Below are 11,076 nucleotides of genomic sequence, written 5' to 3' on the forward strand. Positions count from 1 at the left end.
CTTTTGGACTGGGTAATGGGCTCATGAAAGTACATTTTATTGTGCTTTATTTTAAAAAAGATGTATCACACATATACGCATATATCTCTCACATGCAGTATTTATGTGTTGTGCTTAGTCACTCAGTCATGTCCGACTCTTTGCAGCCCCATGGACTGTAGCCCACCAGGCTTCTCTGTCCATGGGGGTTCTCCAGGCAAGAATACTGGAGTGGGTTGCCATTCCCTTCTCCAGGAGATCTTCCCAACCCAGGGATTAAACCCAGGCCTCCCGTATTGCAGGCATCTGGATTCTTTACCCTCTGAGCCGCCAGGGAATCAAATAACATTTAAGAATAAAAAGGTAGAGGAGTCACCTGATAGACTTAAGAAGCAGAGCCCAGCCCCTCCTTCCAGAGATGTGATTCAGCTGGTCTGAGCAGGGTCTGTGAATCTGCATTCTAAATGGCCATAACTTCTCCTGGCCTGTACTCACTTCCATGGTCTCGTGAAATGAGGCAGAGGCTTTCTCTTTGGGCTGCAGCTGCCTCTTGTAAGGGATCTAAAATGAAATATTTCTCACCACCACTATCAAAAATTCAGGTGCACAAAAATTTGCACTTCTCTTCCAAACAAAACCTAAACTCTGTTACACCAACCCCAACTCTGGGGTAACAAGGGAAATTTACAGCCTCCCTGCCCTGGGCATGTTTTATTAGCTTTAACAATAAGCTGCTTGACAGTAAAGCTGCTTTGAACATTCTTGCACATGTCTTTGGAGAAGGAAATGGCAACCCACTCCAGTGTTCTTGCCTGGAGAATCCCAGGGATGGGGGAGCCTGGTGGGCTGTCGTCTCTGGGGTCGCACAGAGTTGGACACGACTGAAGTGACTTAGCAGCAGCAGCACGTCTTTCGGTGGATGCATTATTTCTCTTGGGTAAATACTTTGTTGTATTTAAACATTTAAAATAAATGGTGGGAATATATTTAGCTTTGATATTAATAGATACTACCAAACAGTTCTCCAGTATACACTCCCAACAGCAATATGACAAAGCTCTTATTGATCCATATCCTTGCCAACGCATTACAATTTTAGCCCTTCTGGTGCAGTGAAATATAATAATGGCTTTAATTTGCATTTCCTGAACATCAAATGATACGTACTCTTTTTTGTATTCTTGTGGGTCCTTTTAGATATCCTCTCTGTGAAATGTCTTTGCTGATTTGATTTAGGAGTTTTTTTTTTTTTTTTTTTTCTAAGATATTTTGAACACTCTCCTCTTCTGTTAGGTATATGTATTGTCAACATCTTTCATTCTAAGACATGCCTTTTCACACTCTTTGTTGTGTATTTTGATGAATAGAAGTATAAGTAGTTCTGAATTTTAATAAGTCCTAATTTATCAGTTTTTTTAATTTTATGGTGAGTGCTTTTTTGTGTCCTGATAAGAAATCTTCACCTGTAAGATTATGACAACATTCTCTTTTTTTTAAAAATCTTTTTATTTTGTATTGGGGTATCAGATCAGATCAGTCACTCAGTCGTGTCCGACTCTTTATGACCCCATGAATTGCAGCATGCCAGGCCTCCCTGTCCATCACCAACTCCTGGAGTTCACTGAGACTCACGTCCAGTGATACCATCCAGCCATCTCATCCTCTGTCGTCCCCTTCTCCTCCTGCCCCCAATCCCTCCCAACATCAGGGTCTTTTCCAATGAGTCAACTCCTCGCATGAGGTGGCCAAAGTATTGGAGTCAGCTTTAGCATCAGTCCTTCCAATGAACACCCAGGACTGATTTTCTTTAGGATGGACTGGTTGGATCTCCTTGAGTCCAAGGGACTCTCAAGAGTCTTCTCCAACACCACACTTCAAAAGCATTCTTCAAAATTCTTCAGTGCTCAGCTTTCTTCACAGTCCAACTCTCACATCCATACATGACCACAGGGAAAACCATAGCCTTGACTAGACAGACCTTTGTTGGCAAAGTAATGTCTCTGCTTTTTAATATGCTATTTAGGTTGGTCATAACTTTCCTTCCAAGGAGTAAGCGTCTTTTAATTTCATGGCTGCAGTCACTGTCTGCAGTGATTTTGGAGCCCAAAAAAAGAAAGTCTGACACTGTTCCCACTGTTTCCCCATCTATTTCCCATGAAGTGATGGGACAAGATGCCATGATCTTCGTTCTCTAAATGTTGAGCTTTAAGACAACTTTTTCACTCTCCAGTTTCACTTTCATCAAGAGGCTTTTGAGTTCCTCTTTACTTTCTGCCATAAGGGTGGTGTCTGGTATTTTAGGTATTCCAAATTTATTCTTCTTCCTGAAGATTGTTCTGACTAACTACTCTAGGTGCTTTACATTTCATATAAATGTTGGTTTTTTTTGGAGTATAGTTGATGTACAACGTTGTGTTAGTTTCTGCTGTAGAGCAAAGTGAATCAGTTGTACATATACATATATCCACTCTCTTTTAGGTTCTACTGCTATATAGATCATCATGGAGTATTGAGTAGAGTAGTGCTTATCAGTAGTCCTTATCAGTTATCTATTTTATACACAGTAGTGTGTATATGTCAATCCTAATCTTCCAATTCATCCCTCCCTTCCCCCTTGGTAACCTTAGATTTGTTTTCTTCATCTGTGACTCTATTTCTGTCTTATAAATAGGTTCATTTGTACCATTTTTTTTTTTTAGATTCCACATATAAGTGCTATCGTGATATTTGTATTTCTCTTACTTCACTCAGAATAACAATCTCTAGAGCCATGTGTGTTGCTGCAAATAGTAGTATTTCGTTCTTTTTCTGGCTGAGAATATTCCACTGTATATACATAAGCCATGCCTCCTTATCCATTCCTCTGTCGATGGCCCTTTAGCGTGCTTCCATATCCTGCTGCTGCTGCTGCTAAGTCACTTAAGTCGTGTCCAACTCTGTGCGACCCCACAGATGGCAGCCCACCAGGCTCCCCTGTCCCTGGGATTCTCCAGGCAAGAACACTGGAGTGGGTTGCCATTTCCTTCTCCAATGCATGAAAGTGAAAAGTGAAAGTGAAGTCGCTCAGTCGTGTCCGACTCTTAGCGACCCCATGGACTGCAGCCCACTAGGCTCCTCCTTCCACGGGATTTTCCAGGCAAGAGAACTGGAGTGGGGTGCCATTGCCTTCTCCTAGTTACTGTAAATAGTGCAGCAATGAACACTGAGGCACATGAGTTTTTTCAAATTATGATTTTCTCTGGATATAGGCCCAGGAGTGGGATTGCTGGATCCTATGGCACCTCTATTTTTACTATTTTAAGGAACCTCTATACTGTTCTCCATAGTGGCTATACCAATTTACTTTCCCACCAACAGTGTAAGAGGCTTCCTTTTTCTCCACAGCCTCTCCAGCATTTAGTTTGTAGATTTTTTTGGTGATGGCCATTCTGGTGGTCGTGAGGTGATACCTCATTGTAGTTTTGATTTGCAGTTCTCTAATAATTAGTCATGTTGAACATCTTTTCATGTGCCTCTTGGCCACCTGTGTATCTTCTTTGGAAAAATGTCTATTTATATCGTCTGTCCATTTCTTGATTGGGTTGTTTGGTTTTTTGATAATGAGCTGCATGTGCTGTTTCTGTATTTTAGAGGTTAATTCCTTGTTAGTCACTTCATTTGCAGATATTTTCTCCCATTTTGTGCGATGTCTTTTCATTTTGTTTGTGGTTTCTTTTGCTGTGCAAAAGGTTTTAAGTTTAATTAGTTCTCACTTGTTTATTTTGCTTTTATTTTCATTACTCTTAAGCAGATCAAAAAAGATCTTGCTATGATTTCTTGCACCTCTTTCACTAGATTTACTACCAAGTATTTGATTATTATGCTGTCATAACTGATATTTTCATTTAATGTGCTGTTTATTACTAATATAAAAAACAATTTTCAAGTACTGACCTTGTATCCAGCAACTTTGGTAAACTCACTAATTAAATCTAATGTTTTGATTAATGTTCTACATTTTTCGGAACACAGTCATGCTATTTGCCAATAATGGCTCTTTTACCTCTTCTTTTCTAATCTTTAACTTTTAAACCTTATTTCTTTTTCTCACTTTATTGCACTAACTAGGATTTTCATTACACTGTTACCTAAGTGGTAAGTGGACATCCTAGTCTTGTTCCCAAGCCCAAGGAGGCAAAAAGCATTCAAAATTTCACTCTTAAGTTAGTTGTAGACTTGTTTTGTTTTGAGGTTAGTTTTGTTTTGTTTTGGCTTTTAAATATCCTTTATAAGATTATGGAAGTTTCATTCTAGTCTCAGTTTGTTGAAATGGGCTTTTTTTTTTTTTTTTAACATAAAGAGATACCAAATGCTTTTTCTTTTTTTAATTAATTTATTTTAATTGGAGGGTAATTACTTTACAATATTGTAGTGGTTTTTGCCATACATTGACATGAATCAGCCATGGGTTTACATGTGTCCCCCATCCTGAACCCCCCTCCCATCTCCTTCCCTATCCCATCTCTCAGGGTCATCCCAGTGCACTGGCCCTGAGCGCCCTGTCTCATGCATCGAACCTGGACTAGTGATCTATTTCACATATGGTAATATACATGTTTCAATACTATTCTCTCAAATCATCCCACCCTCACCTTCTCCCACAGGATCCAAAAGTCTGTTCTTTACATCTGTGTCTCTTTTGCTGTTTTGCATATAGGGTCATCATTACCATATTTCTAAATTCCATATATATGCATTTCATCCACCTCATTAGAACTGATTCAAATGCATTCTTTTTAATAGCCGAGTAATATTCTATTGTGTATATGTACCACAGTTTTCTTATCCATTTGTCTGCCAATTTACATCTAGGTTGATTCCATGTCCTAGCTATTGTAAACAGTGCTATGATGAACATTGGGGTACACATGTCTTTTTCAATTCTGGTTTCCTCGGTGTGTATGCCCAACAGTGGGATTTCTGGGTCATATGGCAGTTCTATTTCCAGTTTTTTAAGGAGTTTCCACACTGTTCTCCATAGTGGCTGTACTAGTTTGCATTCCCACCAACAGTGTAAGAGGGTTCCCTTTTCTCTGCACCCTCTACAGCATTTATTGTTTGTAGACTTTTTGATAGCAGCCATTCTGACTGGCATGAGATGGTACCTCATTGTGGTTTTGATTTGCATTTCTCTGATAATGAGTAATGTTGAGCATCTTTTCATGTTTGTTAGCCATCTGTATGTCTTCTTTGGAGAAATGTATATTTAGTTCTGTACAGTTCTTCTGTGTATTCTTTCCATCTCTTCTTAATATCTTCTGCTTCTGTTAGGTCCATATCATTTCTGTCCTTTATTGAGCCCATCTTTGCATGAAATATTCCTTTGGTGTCTCTAATTTTCTTGAAGAGATCTCTAGTCTTTCCCATTCTGTTGTTTTTCTCTGTTTCTTTGCACTGATCGCTGAAGAAGGCTTTCTTATCTCTTCTTGCTATTCTTTGGAACTGTGCATTCAGATGTTTATATCTTTCCTTTTCTCCTTTGCTTTTCACCTCTCTTCTTTTCACAGCTATTTTCAAGGCCTCCCCAGACAGCCATTTTGCTTTTTTGCATTTCTTTTCCATGGGGATGGTCTTGATCCCTGTCTCCTGTACAATGTCACGAACCTCATTCCATAGTTTATCAGGCACTCTATCTATCAGATCTAGGCCCTTAAATCTATTTCTCACTTCCACTGTATAATCATAAGGGATTTGATTTAGGTCATACCTGAATGGTCTAGTGGTTTTCCCTACTTTCTTCAATTTAAGTCTGAATTTGGCAATAAGGAGTTCATGATCTGAGCCACAGTCAGCTCCTGGTCTTGTTTTTGCTGACTGTATAGAGCTTCTCCATCTTTGGCTGCAAAGAATAGAATCAATCTGATTTCGGTGTTGACCATCTGGTGATGTCCATGCATAGAGTCTTCTCTTGTGTTGTTGGAAGAGGGTGTTTGTTATGACCAGTGCATTTTCTCGGCAAAACTCTATTAGTCTTTGCCCTGCTTCATTCCGTATTCCAAGGCCAAATTTGCCTGTTATTCCAGGTGTTTCTTGACTTCCTACTTTTGCATTCCAGTCCCCTATAATGAAAAGGACATCTCTTTTGGGTGTTAGTTCTAAAAGGTCTTGTAGGTCTTCATAGAACCGTTCAACTTCAGCTTCTTCAGCATTACTGGTTGGGGCATAGACTTGGATTACTGTGATATTGAATGGTTTGCCTTGGAAATGAACAGAGATCATTCTGTCGTTTTTGAGATTGCATCCAAGTACTGCATTTCAGACTCTTTTGTTGACCATGATGGCTACTCCATTTCTTCTGAGGGATTCCTGCCCTCGGTAGTAGATATAATGGTCATCTGAGTTAAATTCACCCATTCCAGTCCATTTCAGTTCGCTGATTCCTAGAATGTCAACATTCACTCTTGCCATCTTTTGTCTGACCACTTCCAATTTGCCTTGATTCGTGGACCTGACATTCCAGGTTCCAGAAAAGATCTTCATGACCCAGATAATCACGATGGTGTGATCACTCACCTAGAGCCAGACATCCTGGAATGTGAAGTCAAGTGGGCCTTAGAAAGCATCACTACAAACAAAGCTAGTGAGGTGATAGAATTCCAGTTGAGCTATTTCAAATCCTGAAAGATGATGCTGTGAAAGTGCTGCACTCAATATGCCAGCAAATTTGGAAGACTCAGCAGTGACCACAGGACTGGAAAAGGTCAGTTTTCATTCCAATCCCAAAGAAATGCAATGCCAAAGAATGCTCAAACTACCGCACAGTTGCACTCATCTCACACGCTTGTAAAGTAATGCTCAAAATTCTCCAAGCCAGGCTTTAGCAATATGTGAACCGTGAACTTCTTGATGTTCAAGCTGGTTTTAGAAAAGGCAGAGGAACCAGAGATCAAATTGCCAATATCCGCTGGATCATGGAAAAAGCAAGAGAGTTCCAGAAAAACATCTATTTCTGCTTTATTGACTATGCCAAAGCCTTTGACTGTGTGGATCACAATAAACTGTGGAAAATTCTGAAAGAGATGGGAATACCAGGCCACCTGACCTGCCTCTTGAGAAATCTGTATGCAGGTCAGGAAGCAACAGTTAGAACTGGACATGGAACAACAGACTGGTTCCAAATAGGAAAAGGAGTATGTCAGGCTGTATATTGTCACCCTGTTTATTTAATTTATATGCAGAGTACATCATGAGAAATGCTGGACTGGAAAAAACACAAGCTGGAATCAAGATTGCCAGGAGAAATATCAATAACCTCAGATATGCAGATGACATCATCCTTATGGCAGAAAGTAAAGAGGAACTAAAAAGCCTCTTGATGAAAGTGAAAGAAGAGAGTGAAAAAGTTGGCTTAAAGCTCAACATTCAGAAAATGAAGATCATGGCATCCAGTCCCATCAATTCATGGGAAATAGATGGGGAAACAGTGGGAACAGTGTCAGACTTTATTTTTCTGGGCTCCAAACTCACTGCAGATGGTGACTGCAGCCATGAAATTAAAAGACGCTTACTCCTTGGAAGGAAAGTTATGACCAACGTAGATAGCATATTCAAAAGCAGAGACATTACTTTGCCAACAAAGGTCTGTCTAGTCAAGGCTATGGTTTTTCCAGTAGTCATGTATGGATGTGAGAGTTGGACTGTGAAGAAGGCTGAGCGCCGAAGAATTGATGCTTTTGAAGTGTGGTGTTGGAGAAGACTCTTGAGAGTCCCTTGGACTGCAAGGAGATCCAACCAGCCCATTCTGAAGGAGATCAGCCCTGGGATTTCTTTGGAGGAATGATGCTGAAGCTGAAACTCCAGTACTTTGGCCACCTCATGCGAAGAGTTGACTCATTGGAAGACTCTGATGCTGGGAGGGATTGGGGGCAGGAGGAGAAGGGGATGACAGAGGATGAGATGGCTGGATGGCATCACTGACTCAATGGACGTGAGTCTCAGTGAACTCCGGGAGTTGGTGATGGACAGGGAGGCCTGGCGTGCTGCAATTCATGGGGTTGCAAAGAGTCGGACACGACTGAGCGACTGCTCTGATCTGATATTTAGTTCCTTGGCCCATTTTTTCATTGGGTCATTTATTTTTCTGGAATTGAGCTGCATGAGCTGCTTATATATTTTTGAGATTAATTCTTTGTCAGTTGGTTCATTTGCTTTTATTTTCTCCCATTCTGAAGGCTGTCTTTTCACCTTGTTTATAGTTTCCTTCATTGTGCAAAAGGTTTTAAGTTTAATTAGGTCCCATTTGTTTATTTTTGCTTTTATTTCCATAACTCTGGGAGGTGGGTGATAGAGGATCCTGCCATGGTTTATGTCAGAGAGTGTTTTGCCTATGTTTTCCTCTAGGAGTTTTATGGTTTCTGGTCTTACATTTAGGTCTTTAATCCATTTTGAGTTTATTTTTGTGTATGGTGTTAGAAAGTGTTCTAGTTTCGTTCTTTTACAAGTGGTTGACCAGTTTTCCCAGTACCACTTGTTAAAGAGATTATCTTTTCTCCATTATATATTCCTGCCTCCTTTGTCAAAGATAAGGTGTCCATAGATGGGTGGATTTGTCTCTGGGCTTTCTATTTTGTTCCACTGATCTATATGTCTGTCTTTGTGCCAGTACCATACTGTCTTGATGACTATAGCTTTGTAGTATAGTCTGAAGTCAGGCAGGTTGATTCCTCTAGCCCCATTCTTCTTTCTCAAGATTGCTTTGGCTATCTAAGGTTTTTTGTATTTGCATACAAATTGTGAAATTATTTGTTCTAGTTCTGTGAAAAATACTGTTGGTAGCTTGATAGGGATTGCATTGAATCTATAGATTGCTTTGGGTAGTATACTCATTTTCACTGTATTGATTCTTCTGATCCATGAACATGGTATATTTCTCCATCTATTTGTGTCATCTTTTATTTCTTTCATCAATGTTTTATCATTTTCTATATATAGGTCTTTAGTTTCTTTAGGTAGATTTATTCCTAAATATTTTATTCTTTTTGTTGCAATGGTGAATGGAATTGTTTCCTTAATTTTCTTTCTGTTTTCTCATTGTTAGTGTATAGGAATGCAAGGGATTTCTGTGTGTTAATTTTATATCCTGCCACTTTACTATATTCATTGATTAGCTCTAGTAATTTTCTGGTGGAGTCTTTAGGGTTTTCCATGTAGAGGATCATGTCATCTGCAGTGAGAGTTTTACTTCTTCTTTTCCAATCTGGATTCCTTTTATTTCTTTTTCTGCTCTGATTGCTGTGGCTAAAACTTTCAAAACTATGTTGAATAGTAGTGGTGAGAGTGGGCACCCTTGTCTTATTCCTGACTTTAGGGAAAATGCTTTCAGTTTTTCACCATTGAGGATAATGTTTGCTGTGGGTTATATGGCTTTTATTATGTTGAGGTATGTTCCTTCTATGCCTGCTTTTTTTTTGGGGGGGGGGTGGTTTATCATAAATGTTGAATTTTGTCAAAGGCTTTCTCTGCATCTATTGAGATAATCATATGGTTTTTATCTTTCAATTTGTTAATGTGTATCACATTTACTGATTTGTGAATATTGAAGAATCCTTGCATCCCTGGGACAAAGCCCACTTGGTCATGATGTATGATCTTTTTAATATATTGTTGGATTCTGTTTGCTAGAATTTTGTTGAGGATTTTTGCATCTATGTTCATCAGTGATATTGGCCTGTAGTTTTCTTTTTTTGTGGCATCTTTGTCTGGTTTTGGTATTAGGGTAATAGTGGCCTCATAGAATGAAATTGGCAGTTTACCTTCCTGTGCAATTTTCTGGAAGTGTTTGAGTAGGATAAGTATTAGCTCTTCTCTAAATTTTTGGTAGAATTCACTTGTGAAGCCCTCTGGGCTTTTGTTTGTTGGAATATTTCTGAATACAGTTTCAATTTCTGTGCTTGTGATGGGTCTGTTAAGATTTTCTATTTCTTTCTGGTTCAGTTTTGGGAGGTTATACTTTTCTAAGAATTTGTCCATTTCTTCCAAGTTGTTCATTTTATTGGCATACAGTTGCTGATAGTAGTCTCTTATGATCCTTTGGAGACTCTTGGAGGGCACAAACAAAACCTTGTGTGCACCAGGACCCAGGAGAAAGGAGCAGTGACCCCACAAGAAACTGACCCAGACATGCCCACGAGTGTCCAGGAATCTCCAGCGGAGGCATGGGTCAGTGGTGGCCTGCTGCAGGGTGAGAGGCACTGAGTGTAGCAGTGAGTGCCTGGGACCTTTTGAAGGAGGTCACCATTATCTTCATTACCTCCACCATAGTTTGGCCTCAGGTCAAGCAATAGGGAGGGAACACAGCCCTGCCCATCAACAGAAAACTGGATTAAAGATTTACTGAACATGGCCCTGCCCATCAGAACAAGACTCAGTTTCTCCCTCAGTCAGTCTCTCCCATCAGGAAGCTTCCATAAGCCTCTTATCCTTATCCATCAGGGGGCAGACAGAATGAAATCCACAATCACAGAAAAAGAACCAAACTGATCATGTGGACGACAGCCTTGTCTAGCTCAATGAAACTATGAGCCATGCCAAGACAGACAGGTCATGGCAGAGAATTCTGACAAAATGTGGTCCACTGGAGAAGGGAATGGCAAACCATTTCAGGATTCTTGCCTTGAGAACCCCATAAACAGTATAAAAAGGCAAAAAGATATGACACTGAAAGATGAAACGCCCCAGGTCGGTAGGTACCCAATATGCTACTGGAGAACAGTGGAGAAATAACTCCAAAAAGAATGAAGAGACAGCCAAAGCAAAAACAACACCCAGTAGTGGATGTGATGGGTGATGGAAGTAAAGTCTGATGCTGTAAAGAGCAATATTGCATAGGAACCTGGAATGTTAGGTCCATGAATCAAGGCAAATTGGAAGTTGTCAAACAGGAGATGGCAAGAGTGAACACTGACATTTTAGGAATCAGTGAACTAAAAGTTCTGTTATTAAGTACATACAAATTTAGGTTTAAATTGACTCTATGTCATTATGAAATATCCTGTTTATCTAGTAATTCTTCTTGCCATGAAGTCTCTTTGTCTCCTGTTACTCAAGGCACACCAGCTC

The sequence above is a fragment of the Bos taurus genome, chromosome 18 (genome assembly GCF_002263795.3).
Source record: "Bos taurus isolate L1 Dominette 01449 registration number 42190680 breed Hereford chromosome 18, ARS-UCD2.0, whole genome shotgun sequence".
In the NCBI taxonomy this organism is placed as follows: Eukaryota; Metazoa; Chordata; class Mammalia; order Artiodactyla; family Bovidae; genus Bos; species Bos taurus.